Source organism: Tachypleus tridentatus, chromosome 7 (assembly GCF_004210375.1).
Source record: "Tachypleus tridentatus isolate NWPU-2018 chromosome 7, ASM421037v1, whole genome shotgun sequence".
NCBI lineage: Eukaryota > Metazoa > Arthropoda > Merostomata > Xiphosura > Limulidae > Tachypleus > Tachypleus tridentatus.
The window spans coordinates 147,241,131-147,254,022 of NC_134831.1; the positions used below are offsets into that span (position 1 = coordinate 147,241,131).

A 12,892-nucleotide genomic window follows, 5' to 3' on the forward strand; every position below is an offset into this window, starting at 1 on the left:
AACAGAAATGTTAATGCTTTCTAAGGCTGGTAAATGTGAACCAGTTATGAGGCTGTTAAGTAATGAACTTGAAAATCAGTTCTAAGATATGTGCTAGTTGATAATTAACTTGATAAACTAACAATGATTTCTTTGTTTTTCACGAAATATGTAGTTTAGTGATACTGTATTTTTTATCGTAATTTTTTAAAATAAATATGTGTTTATGTATGTAGTTCCTCTACTAAATATACAAAAGTTCTTTAAGTTAAACAATTCAAATCCTGTAACTTACCTAATTCTTAGTGCGTGCCTCAAAAGAGTCCACTTCTGTCCAAACTTAGGTCTTAATACAACCAAATTCTCAAATAAAAAACAAATTACTTGTTATGATAGTTTATGATGCAATATTCAGTCAAATATCTTGTTAGTACCACCTCTTTAATTAAAATAAACACTGAACATTTCATTGAGCATTGGCTAGTTTTCATACTTCTTAAATAAACGTGACATGTGATTGACGTATGGATGTAAGTATGACAAATAAAACTTAACCTAAATAAAATTCCCAGGTTTGTGTGAATTGCAAAGAACTGAAGGCCAGAAATATGTAAGACAGGAAAAACAGGTTCTCGAATAACCGGACATGTTCAACGTACTATTTCTGAGAATAAATCTATTGTGGTGGTGATGTCGCTTACGTTAGTTTGTTTCGTAAATACTTTACTAACTAAATAAATAAATCAATTAAAGACCACCTTAAGTTTATGGCTGAAGAAAGTATATAGTTATTAAGTTAATCAATGTTTATGTCTTCTTTACCGAATGCACCCTCGTATCTCGTTAAAATTCTCTAGTGAAACGTAAATAATATTCAGTAAATAGAACTTGATAGAGAGAAACGTATGAGGAGAAACGAAACCTTGGAATATTGATATAAAACAAAACCAGTGTCTTTCATCTATTATTAAAATTATATTTTAAAGGAAAATCACTTTCACAGAAATGAAACTTTTCGAAATTTCAGTTACGTGTTTTTTATTTTTACAAGTGAAGCACTAACAGTAGTAATATTTTTACCGACATCTTTCGTATTTAACGGCACATTAGTCTTTAGTTGCTAACAGTTTATACAACTTAATACTTAAATATAATGATATGGAAGTGATGTTCCTGCCTGGCATGGCCAGGTGGTTAAGGCACTGACTCGTAATCCGAGCGGCGCGGGTTCGAATCTTCGTCAAAACAAACATGCTCGCCCTTTCAGGCAGGGGTGCGTTATAATGTGACGGTTAATCCCATTATTTGTTAGTAAAAGAGTAGCCCAAGAGTTGGCGGTGAGTGGTGACGACTAGCTGCCTTTTCTCTTGTCTTACACTACTAAATTAAGGACGGCTAACTCAGACAGCCCTCGTGTAGCTTTGCCCGAAATTCAAAACAAAACAAACTGATGTTCCAGCACAACATTTTTAAGCTGAGTCAAAAACAAAACGTAAAAAGAACCATAAGCTACGTAGGTAATATTATGCAATAATGTGTTCTTAATATCCTAGACGTCAGCGTGTTTACGCATGCAAAGAAAAATCACTTCCTCTCACAACTTTATCTGCTTTCCAGGAAATATTACTCGTAACGTCTTATACTTAAGAAAATTGGGCATAATAACTGCTTTACTGGTGAATTTGTTACGCAGTTTTTACATAACCAAAAACGGCGAGACAGATTTTAGACAACTTTCTCATACGCGTTGATTTATTACGAGTATTTTTTCGCGTCTTGAGACTGTCTGATTTTGTAACATTGAACAGAAATAATATCAGTGTATTAGCTAGAAAGCACTTGAGAGAAGTGTTTTTATACCCTTCCCCAAACCCAATAACATTTTGTGTGCGTTTTGTGTAAAATTTGTTATAATTTTGTGCAATTTCAGCGTTTTTTATATATTTTTTTCTATGTAACAATGTAATATTTCATGACAGTTATAATAGGTATACCATCACTCCATCCAAATCTATTAGACTAAGCTCGACCAATATTTATGTGGACTACAAATTGTAACTAGTTTCATTAAGAAACTAACTTTGCTTAATTTCCTCGGTGGGTCAGCGTTGAGCTTCCACATTTACAATGCCAAAATCCTGGCTTCAATTTTCCGTAATGGAGATAAAGCATAGATAATTCTAGTGTTTCTTTCCTCTAAAAACCATTAGTATCAATGCTTTAATTCTTACTCAGTCAGGAAGTTTTCTTACACCAATAAATATCGTACAATTCTCCGTTCAGTCCTACTACAATACAATTTTGACTGTTTTTGTTCATCCTGATTTTCTTAAGTTAGTTCTACAACGACATTGTTATCAATATATGACTCCTGCATCCGAAATTCCACTGCACATATTGGTCTACGTTTTTATCAACAACTCCTTTCTACTGTACTTTGTAAGTGGTCTCTGTTTTAACAATCGGGTCAGCTGTTCTAAAATACGTTTCTCGGTGATGATATGCAAAAGGAAAAAAAAGTCACAGATACGTTCTATTCTTCCAGATTGATACAGTTACTTATATTCGCCGTTTTGTTTCCTCATTGGAGCTGTCCAAACATCCGGGCATAATGACCCCACGATCAAGAATTTGATTATTTTTAGTGCGTTTTCCGTGTTTAAGTTAAGGGCTATTCTACGCTATCCCAAACCAGTTTGAACAGTATTCTGTGTTACCCGTTTAAATAACCTGCCTTCCTGGAACTCCATACAAAAATGCGTTCACAAGAACTTATGTTCCTGCTGTCATATTTGACCTTCACTGCCTATTAGCGACATCCGGTCAATCCAAGTATGATTAAGTAAAAGCAGAAACATTCTATAAAGATATATTTGAAACTAATTATAGATGGGTGAAATTAATAGTTATTTTCATTACGTCACCTGTATGCAATTTGTTTGTTTTGAGTTAAGCACAAAGCTACACAATAGGATATCTGTGCTCTGCCCACCACGGATATTGAAACACAATTTCTAGTGATATCAGTCCACACAAATACCACTTGTATCATTTGGGGACGCGATTTGTTTAGGTATTTAATATTGTATAACATCTTACATTGAAGTTTTAAAATCTCAACGGGCTAGTCTACTATGTTGTTTTGTTGTTGTTTTTTGAATTAAGCACAAAGCTACACAATGGACTATCTGCGCTCTGCACACTACGATATCAAAACTCGGTTTTTAGCGTTCTAAGTCGGCAGACATACCGCTGAGCCACTGGGGTGTAGTAGTCTACTAAAGAACGTTTGTTTGGTTTGGTGTTTAGAATGTTACGCAAAGCTACACTAGGGCTATATTCGCTAGACGTCCCTAATTTTGCAGTGTAAGACGAGAGGGAAGGCAACTAGTCATCAGAACCCACTGCCAATTGGGCTATTCTTTTACCAACGAATAGTGGGATTGATCGTAGCGTTATATCCCTCCCACTGGTGAGAGAGCGAGCATGTTTGGTACGACGGAAATTCGAACCGGCGACCTTCAGATTACGAGTCGAGCACCCTAACCACCTGGTCATGCCAGGCCCACACAAGAACGATATCAGTTACAGCACTAACTTCTCTGTTTGATTTCTAAGAAGAAATTTACTATACTCTATGTACGATTTAAAATGCGTAAGTGGTCTCATTTAACATACGTATTGCGTACAACGAAAACAAGACGGAATCTTCAATAGACGTAGCGCTTGAACTTGTTTTAGGCAGGACGAGTAAACCAATGTATGAGACCTTAGGCATAGTCAAATATATTAATCGAAAAGGTTTGACCTCTTGAGTGCAAACAACTGTAATTAGATTTCAAATTGGTCAAAAAATGACGGAGCAGTGAGCTTAAAATATATACTTGACAGAAAAACACAAAAAACTCACGAGATATCCGATAAGCCGTTATACCATAGCTAAACATATATGTATATGTATGTGGCTTCAACAAAAGTAATTAAATCACGTTTTACCAAATTAAAAATGTGACTTAAGGATGGAATACGGTGATTTCGGAACTTAAATACAAGTTTTAAAGGAGCATGAGCTGGTTTTGTAATTTGGCGAAGAAGTCTAGTACAAAAGGTAATCCTCGTATGTTGCAAGAATTTAGTTAAGATTGAGAAATTCATATCTAGGTCATCAAAATGAATCACGTCTTTGAAACAACTCTAGCGTCAAGTTCCAGAAACATTAAACTTCAATAAAGGTACAGTTTAAAAACCTTCAGGAGCCATCCTGGATTTCCATGTACGACTTTTTTGCACAAAGGAAAACGTAATTTCAGGACATAGTATAATTGTTAATTTGAATATTGATTGGAATACGCACTTGCACGTTCTCTATCAGGTTGATCAGAGTTTTTTCTCAGCTTACAGTTTTGAAAACCACCATCAGCAGGTTATTTAATGTCACATTAGGTTAAGCACTTGATTAATTAAGTTTATTCTAATTAAACATCCGTATCATATTAAAGCTCTTAACGGTTGTATCTTCAGTAGAGATCCTCTGATATTTAGTTGCTAGAAAATCTTTACACGATCAAAAATAAATAGATTCTAATAAGATGAAAAACCATTGGAAAATAAACATTTCGAGAAAACTTTTGATAAATGCTTATCTTGTACCTTGTGATCCCATTATAACGGTTTTAATTTTGGCAACTCTTGTATATTTACTATGGTATTCTTGAACCAAATTTGTGTGCTCACCATAGTCACAAAAACAGCTGAGACCAGCTATAAACAGAATATTTTATACGTGTAGGTTTGTTTGTTTGTTTGTTTTTGAATTTCGCACAAAGCTGCTCGAGGGCTATCTGTGCTAGCCATCCCTAATTTAGCAGTGTAAGACTAGAAGGAAGGCAGCTAGTCATCACCACCCACCGCCAACTCTTGGGCTACTCTTTTACCAACGAATAGTGGGATTGACCGTCACATTATAATGTCCCCACGGCTGAAAGGGCGAGCATGTTTAGCGCGACGGGGATGTACGTGTAGGCAATAGAGTTATTCAACTATGGAATTAGATTCAAGACAGATAGACGGACAGGAACGTAGGTACACGTTTGGAATGTGTCGGAAGACATACTTAAATCGCTAATTTAAACAGCATATTAAATTACAAAACTTGTAAACCATGTATGTCTTCTACTTAGAATGATGTTTTGGTAACATAGACTTTAAATGAAACAAAACTGAAAACGTATGATTTAAAACAAATAAATCAAATGTATGTTACACAGTGTGAAAATATAGTAAAAGGTTTATCAGTACTGAAGCGAATAGATCGCTTTGATTAAACATAATAAATGAACTGAGAACAAGGATAAACACCCTTTCAAATGTCAAGGTTCATGACCTGACACGCAAATAGCCGAATTTAAACAATAAAAAATACATGAATTTGCCTTTAATAAAGTAAATTGTATTTTCCGTATTATCAAGTGCCTTCAATTGTCGTTCTATAGGTGCTTTCCAAGTATTATGAAGATACTAACTGATGTGATTACCAATTTTAATAATTTGACTGTCTTGCTATAAATGTTTATATGTTTTATCATAGCTATAATTGTGCTAATTTTACTCTCAATATGCCAAATTTTTATACAGCTGGTGTAATAATACATCTTTTAATGTTTCATTTTCTATGTGTGGTTATTCTTTTGGTAGCGATTTCATAACAACATTTACACACTAAAATCTATATGCAAAATATGCACTAATTATATTTTTTAAGTCCACGGTATGTGTATGAGTAAATTACTAGATATTTAAAGGTATTCAAAACTGTATTTTTATTATATTTTTGCATTATATATGTATTTTCAGCTTAATTCTGATCATGTAATAGACATTGCATACAACTGATGACTTTAGCCAAATCGTTTTCGTAAAATTGTAAGTTAATTTAATTCAAAATAAACTTATTTCGAAAATACTGTATAATGCGTAATCGGATGGGTTAGCAGATAAAAATGCCAAAACTACAGACTACTATGAAAACTTAGGTTAAAATAGCAATTCCTTAGTTAAACAGCTCACAATACGATAGATTCTGAAGTGAGAAATAATGCATTTGTTTGTTTTTAAATATATGTTAAGAAAATTGGTCTCGCGTTTATGCAGTAATTACTGCTTAAACATGCAAATACTCTACTTCAGTGCATTGTACATTGTCATAATTACAAGATAATTGTAATTATGCTCTGCATTGCTAAATAATTTTGTTTTGATAATATACAAATATATACTGTATATGTCTAGATACTTATGATCTTACCATCAATACATTGTAAATTTAAATATCTCTGTATATAGCACAGACGGGTAAATATGAAAGATTTTTTACACAACGTGGACGGATGAAATTTCGAGATTATAAATCATCAATCTTCGTTTTTTTCTTTTTTCTTTTCTAGAAATAAGGTAGTTGATGATGCATAGTTTAAAACTGTTTAACATACAGAATACTTTTCTTTTTTCTAAATCGAAGTAAACATTACGCAAAAATTAGTTTAAGTTCAAGAATACCAAACGCTAAATCTTACCTGAAATCACTAAGATTTTAAAGTCTCGATTCATGTGAGCTGTTAAGTACAACAACCACTTATTTTGTGGACTTATGCACCAATCAACGCGGTCCTAGATTATACTGTTGTTGGCCTCATTTGATATACCTCTACAGACACAGGTATAACAGGTCTACCTGTTGCTTAGCGAGTTTTTGTCTAGCTTAGTTGGAAGAGGAACGTATATAGCGCACTGACATGTTTTGGCGCTCAACTCATACATTTTGCACTATACGTTACATATCTTAAAATATAAATTAGAATTTTTTCATTAACATTAAATAATTATTAACCGAAACTTTTTTGTAAGGCAAGTTGACTTCGTACCAGTTTCTCCAATGCATGTTTATATACGTATGTATTTAATTCCCATAAATCTAATACATTTTACCAAATACTCCCTTTTGACACATTAATGTAACCATTTTCCGGGAGATAAATTCTAATCATTTTCAATTTTGAACATTTCTCAAATTTTGGCAATACATGTGTCTTTCTCCAGTTTCATATTTATTTCTTAAACTTTAAAACAGATGGTGCCATTCACGCTAATACATGTTAAACTTATATTGCATATGATGGAAATTTATCGAAACTATAACGACCTCGGACGAGGTGTTGTATCAAATACAATGGTAAAAGTATCTCAGTGTTTATTTAAAACCTTATTTCTATTTAACTTTTCATCATTCCAAACCTATGTCATTCAAATAATTATTACAAAGTGTACTAATTACTGGGGCAAATAAAGGATTTGGCTACGAAATAGCAGTTAAACTTATTACACAATTTGACAAAGCAAGTTAACCCTTCATTCTAGCCGTTAATATATGTCTTTGTAATGTACAAAGGCACATGAGAGGCACTGCTCAATTAGATGTGCTTTATTTTTTTGAATTCGGATATTGTATTATCCAATTATGTTCAATTTTGAACATAATATTGTGTATTTATCCAAAATCAACTTGATATTGAATGGATATATTATTACTTAAATACTGTGTCAGATAGGTTTTTGTCCTATGTCGATTTAAAAGTACTGCATATTATGAAGATGTGGCAGCACCAACTGACATAATTGTCCTTCTATAACTGGCCAGGTAGTAATGCACTCGACTCGCAATATGAGTCGCGGGTTTCAATTTCAGGTCAAGTAAACAGGTTAGCCCTTTCAGCCGTGGGGACAATATAATGTTTTACGGTCAATCCCACTACTCGTTGGTAAAAGAGTAGCCCAAGAGTTGGCGGTGGGTGGTAATGACTAGCTGCCGTCCCTCTAGTCTTAAACTACTAAATTAAGAACGGCTAGCGCAGATAGCCCTCTTGTAGCTTTGCGCGAAATTCCAAACAAACCAAACCTTCTATAACTATTTATACAATATTTAAAGTTCGCATGATATTTCCAGACTAGTCTATAATAATTCATTCTTGATTATTGTAAACCTTCACTTTGATACTGTGACATTTCCTTACAGTACACAATTATTGTATTGTTTCTAAACTTTATGATACTGCTTTATTGGAAATTCACATATTGCTAGTCCGACGTTACTATGAAAACAGTCACTTTTCAGAACTTTATTAAATAAAATTAGACAGGTGTCTTTTTTATCTCTAACTCTAGGGATTTATTAATTCCTCTCAGTTGGTAGAGAACAGTTTCGCTTTTACAACAAGTTTATTTATTAGATATATGTAGGAACACATATATTACAAATGTTGTATTTGATTACCTATTTATTTACATAATACATTACGGAATAAGCAACTTCTGTACCCGACTAAACGCCACATAAATAAAACTAATAGGCGAAAATAATGTTGGACATAACAAAATTATAAGCCATTAAATCTAATAAAAATATAATCAAATAAAGAGTAGCCCAAGAGTTAGCGGTAGGTGGTGATGACTTGCCGCCTTCTCTCTAATCTTACGCTGCTAAATTAGAGACGGCTAGCATAGATAGCCCTCGTGTAGCTTTGCGCGAAGTTCGAAACAAAACAAACTAAATTATCAGTTAGATTTAGGTGTTCATTTTAATTGTGGTTTGCTATCGTGTCATTTTCCAGTCAAGAAGTAATAGACTTTGAAGATTAAGTTTTCGAACTACCATAAAATGAAATGTGTTAAATTTAAGAGGAAAATAACACAAGTAATCTTTGTTAACAATTTATTGTTATTAATATTTGGTACTTATCAGACGCATTTATATTTAAATCTTTAAAATAAGTATCTTACTTTTTGTTTAAAATTTTATAATCACATTCCATCGCACTCCCAGGTTTTCAGCAATTATAGAATATAATGACAACGGCTCTTAGTGGTTTTGTCTACAACCATGAGGAATATTGGACTATTACTATGCGAGTTTTAAAAATCAGTGTGACTGATTTACTACTACATATTTATTTTAATATTGGTGTTTATTTCAGTTACATATATATTTAGAAATGCATGCAACTTATACTGTTAAATTTGTATAGCGAAATTCCCGCCTATACACTAAAATTGTAGAGATTCTAGAGGGTAAAAATCAGTAATGTAATATGTGCGTGTATGCAAATAGTGATTGCCAATATCGTTGACTTTGCTTAAATTTGTAGAAACTTTCTTCTAAAACGGCCTAATGTACGTTTTGTATATCAGTTTATTATTTTACTTTTGTAATGGTTTTAACGAAATGCATGTTTAAGGTTAAATTCTTATTAAAGTTCATTCCTAGGAATTTAACACCAAGAGAATGTGGCTTGTGTCCCATTGAAATTCTGTCTTTGGTTTCTATAGGATATTTTCGTTTGTTTTCTGCATATTTAATAAGATGCGCCAGGTGTTGCGCCACATGAATATGTAGTCTAGTGTAACCTAATCTTTATTTCTCAACTTTGTGCAGAGAGTGAGGTTATTAGCATAAGTTGGGTAAAGTTCCATTAACAATAAATACGAGTAGTAAAGGGCTTAATACTGAGCATTATAGGATGCATGTTTGTAAGGAGAAGGAAGACGAAACGTTATTACGTATTTTACTTTGCCATATTATTTGATGTTGGTAACTTATAGTTTGATTACTTAAGACGGAGGCTATTGTGCGAAACTACGTCAAGTTTTCTGTACCTCTAAGAATATACGTATTTTTTCTGGTTGCAATAAAGCCCTTGAGAATTTATTCTAGTAATCGAACTGAGTGATCCTCTTTTTGGTATTGTCTTCACGGTGAATTTTGTACGTCTGTTAATAGATAAGGTTCGAGATGAAAAACTAGTCTAGTTGTGAGTGAATGTGTTCCAATAACTTGAAAAGATTTGCGGTGTAGTGCTTGGGTTATTGGTTATTCACTTTTTCTTAACACAGGAAATGACATTTTACTCATAGTAGTGCCAATAGGAAAACTTTTTTAAAATGTCAGCACAGTTTAAGTTGCAAGGAGATTGTAATGAAGGAACATTGATCAACCTGTAACAAAGAATTTTACAAATCGTCTGAAGTATATTAACTTATAAATATTACTAAAATAAAATATACAGTAGTGAAAATTTTATATAAATAATTTAGATTCAGCCGTACTTACTATGGGCCAGTGGCGCAACGGATAACGCGTCTGACTACGGATCAGAAGATTCCAGGTTCGAATCCTGGCTGGCTCGGATATTTTTTCTTTTTCTTTACAAAATGTTAATTAGAGTTATTTTTCATCTTCTATTATCTTTTATAGCTTCTATAGGAACGTTCTCCAAAACACAAACCGAAACTTAGAGTAAAAAACAAACATTTGGAACTGTAAAGCGAAACGTTGAGTATCTAATTAAATAAAATCAACATTTTCGTGTTTCATAAGTTCTAGTATTAATACATTTTCTTTTACGTCGGGTATATAAATACAGAGTTCATTGTATACTGTACCGGTTTCATTCCAATAACAAGGATTATTCAGTGGAACCTCTCCTCATGTCTTTTTAGCTTAAAACATTTAACACTTTAACCTTAAGCAAAGAATGTTTGTTTTCATGACACAAAAATTAGATAGCATTACAATAAGTAATAAAAACAGCTAAAACAAGCACTAATAATCCAAGTTACCCCTGCCTCCGTTTCCGCATTTTTCATTTTAGTGCTTCACCGATATTTTAGGACAGATAATAAAAGCCATGCAAAAAGTTCAATAATATCGGCGCCCGGCCTGGCCAAGCGTGTTACATCCGTCATTAAATTAACTGCCTTTTCTTCTCTACCTTTTGGTATAATAACTGAGAATATCCGAAGGTGCAACACAGACAACTGTTTTTAGACGTTTGCCCGTATGGAAGGTAGAAGGACGTATTTTCACTTATTTATACTTCGGTTTGTATCAGAATTAGCTGGCTCAGTTACACTGTTTTATTCAGTAAATAAACATGCTCAAACACGCTCACCCTTTCTGCCGTGGGAACGTTACAATATGACGGTCAATCCCACTATTCGTTGGTAAAAGAGTAGCCCAAGAGTTGGCGGTGGGTGGTGATGCATTCTCTCTAGTCTTACACTACTAAATTAGGGACGGCTAGCGCAGATAGCCCTCGAGTCGCTTTGTGCGAAATTAAAAAAAACAAATATAATGACCGGTATCCCAAATAGCCTCAGTTTTTGTTTTGTAGCTATGGGAGCGTTATGTTCTTTTTTCACCAATAAGAGTAGCCAAAGACTTTGTGGTGGGTGGTGATGACTAGCTGCTTTGCTATAGTTTTACACTGTTAAATTAAAGACGGTTAGCACAGATAACGCTCGGGCAGCTTTGCGCGAAATTCAAAATAAACAAACTTTTTTTTATTAACTGAACGTATTTTATATACATGCCCAATTACTGTAAATAAAAATGAACTACATTTTTTATATTTTGTTGTGATTTTATTAGTTATCGGTAATGGAAACTTTATTTTTCTTTTCTTATAACAAACAATACTTTTACTTACTCTAATTCAAGTTCGTCACTGTTATATTGGTATTCATTCGTAAAACGTTACAAAAACAAGAAAGGATTCGTAATTAATAAACATTTGTATTTTAACACTAGATGGCACGACCACCTTTCTCACGCGTGAGCATGTGTTTACATCCATCACTAAATTAACTGCCTTTTCTTCTCTACCTTTTCGTATGATAACTAAGAATATCCGAAGATGCAACACAGACAACTGTTTTTGGACGTTTCGCCGTAAGGGAGGTAGAAGGACGTATTTTCACTTATTTATACTTCGGTTTGTATCAGAATTAGCTGGCTCAGTTACACTGTTTTATTCAGTAAATAAACATTATCCGACTGTGTGCACAGGGCATAGGACTTTTTCCAGAAAAGTGAGATGACAGAACACAGCACGAAATGAACAATATTCTAACTATTTTACAATCTTTTGGCTTTGAATTTAAAGACCCAGTAATTTCCCCTTAAGATTATACAATTAGCATGTAATGAGGTAGTTAAGGATTTAATGAAAACACTGTCCGTTAAATAACTGTTTCCTAAATGAGTTCCATCAGCTAGAATTGAAAATATACAGAAAAGCAGTAAGGTAATATTATTAAAATAGTTATGACAATCCTAATATTTTAAGATTTACCTTTGAACAAGAAATAACGTTCATTCTCAACTATCCTGATTTAGGCACAAGTTTTTTTTTCGAATACAATTGGATGTCACGACATTTATTTCGATAAAGTGATTGTCATAAGTGTCACCAGATATTGCATGGAAAATTGTAACTTTTTATTTGAAATTATTAGTAACATTTAACATTGTAATTATAGATTTATATGTTTAATGGATAATAACAATTGTGGCGTAAAATACCAAGAGATCGTTTTGTCATGTATAACCTCCCCCCCCCAATGAAACAGAGCAACGAATTACTTGCGAGTTATTTCCATTTAAACTCATCAGTATCGCTACCTCAGTGATCTCGAGAAACCCACTTGTTGAGAAATTTATATGCAAAAACGGCTCGTTTGGGTTGAGAACCCAAACGAGCCGTTTTTGCATATAAAAGTATCGCTACCTATGAACGTTCTGCTACTCCATAACAGACTACTAAGAATGTAACAACAAAAAAATACAAATTATATTTACCTGTACAGTAAAACGTATTTACTACACACTAAACTCCAAGAATCAACACTTTTCTTCTCCAATAAGTTCTTTCAACGTTTTTTTTTTTTTTTTGTTTTCGTTGTTTACAATAAAGATGCAACCGGGAAAGAATAACCTTAAACTATTGACCGTGGAACTGTGCTTGTCCCATCATTTGACATTCCTAGTTTCGTAGTGGCCCGTTATTGTCAGGTGGGTTAAAGC

General features: G+C 33.4%; 1 protein-coding gene and 1 non-coding gene across 5 annotated transcripts in view; one reads left to right on the forward strand and one right to left on the reverse strand.

Moving 5' to 3' along the window:
- The window catches only part of LOC143256854 (protein unc-93 homolog A-like), a 28,584-nt gene extending 21,876 nt beyond the window's left edge, over positions 1-6,708 (reverse strand). For 2 of the 4 annotated variants that reach the window (XM_076514628.1, XM_076514631.1), the window contains exon 1: positions 275-504. The gene's annotated coding sequence lies outside the window, so the exon portion shown is untranslated. Of the gene's footprint in view, positions 1-274; positions 505-6,551 lie in introns of those variants that run through there. The other 2 variants (XM_076514627.1, XM_076514630.1) reach the window with 2 other exon arrangements.
- Positions 6,709-10,141: 3,433 nt separating this feature from the next.
- Positions 10,142-10,214, forward strand: TRNAR-ACG (transfer RNA arginine (anticodon ACG)). Its single transcript has one exon. It is a non-coding gene; the product is annotated as a tRNA-Arg (tRNA).
- Positions 10,215-12,892: the final 2,678 nt, after the last annotated feature.